Source organism: Rhinatrema bivittatum, chromosome 6, assembly GCF_901001135.1.
Source record: "Rhinatrema bivittatum chromosome 6, aRhiBiv1.1, whole genome shotgun sequence".
Classification (NCBI taxonomy): Eukaryota; Metazoa; Chordata; class Amphibia; order Gymnophiona; family Rhinatrematidae; genus Rhinatrema; species Rhinatrema bivittatum.
In genome coordinates, this window is record NC_042620.1 from 330,907,372 (window position 1) to 330,908,606 (window position 1,235).

The window sequence follows — 1,235 nt, forward strand, 5'->3', positions numbered from 1 at the left end:
TCGGGTGGTATATCTGGAGTGATAGGTTTAGTGAGGCTGGAAACGAAGGCGAATAGAGCTTTTGAGTCAAAGCTGAGATGATGAACCTTTCGGGCATAGTAGTCTCTTTTGATTTTCAACGTGTACTTTTGTAAAGATGGAGTGATCGTTTGTAATCAGATAGTGAGGCTGGTGAAGGGGCTTTGCGCCATTTTCTTCCTTTTTGCCGAAAGTAATTGTTTGAGTTTTCGTAGTTCATCATTATACCAGGGATGTCGTTTGGATGTATTAGCAGACCTTGTTTTGGTTGTCAGTGGGCAGAGAGTGTTTTGCTATAGATTTTGTTATTTTGGACCAGGATTGGAGGGCAGCGTTAGGGGTAGATACTTCAATGAGTGGTAGATCCGAGGTTAGGAGCTTTACTTAGATGTTCCGAGTTGCAAGGTTTTCTGTATAGGAAAGAGGGTCTTGAGTTGAGTTTGGAACATAAGAACATAAGAAAATGCCATACTGGGTCAGACCAAGGGTCCATCAAGCCCAGCATCCTGTTTCCAACAGTGGCCAATCCAGGCCATAAGAACCTGGCAAGTACCCAAAAACTAAGTCTATTCCATGTAACCATTGCTAATGGCAGTGGCTATTCTCTAAGTGAACTTAATAGCAGGTAATGGACTTCTCCTCCAAGAAACTTATCCAATCCTTTTTTAAACACAGCTATACTAACTGCACGAACCACATTCTCTGGCAACACATTCCAGAGTTTAATTGTGCGTTGAGTAAAAAAGAACTTTCTCCGATTAGTTTAAATGTGCCCCATGCTAACTTCATGGAGTGTCCCCTAGTCCCTTCTACTATCCGAAAGAGTAAATAACCGATTCACATCTACCCGTTCTAGACCTCTCATGATTTTAAAACACCTCTATCATATCCCCCCTCAGTCGTTCTCTTCTCCAAGCTGAAAAGTCCTAACCCTCTTTAGTCTTTCTCATAGGGGAGTTGTTCCATTCCCCTTATCATTTGGTAGCCCTTCTCTGTACCTTCTCCATCGCAATTATATCTTTTTTGAGATGCGGCGACCAGAATTGTACACAGTATTCAAGGTGCCGGTCTCACCATGGAGCGATACAGAGGCATTATGACATTTTCCGTTTATTCATCATTCCTTTTCTAATAATTCCCAACATTCTGTTTGCTTTTTTGACTGCCGCAGCACACTGAACCGACGATTTCAATGTGTTATCCACTATGACACCTAG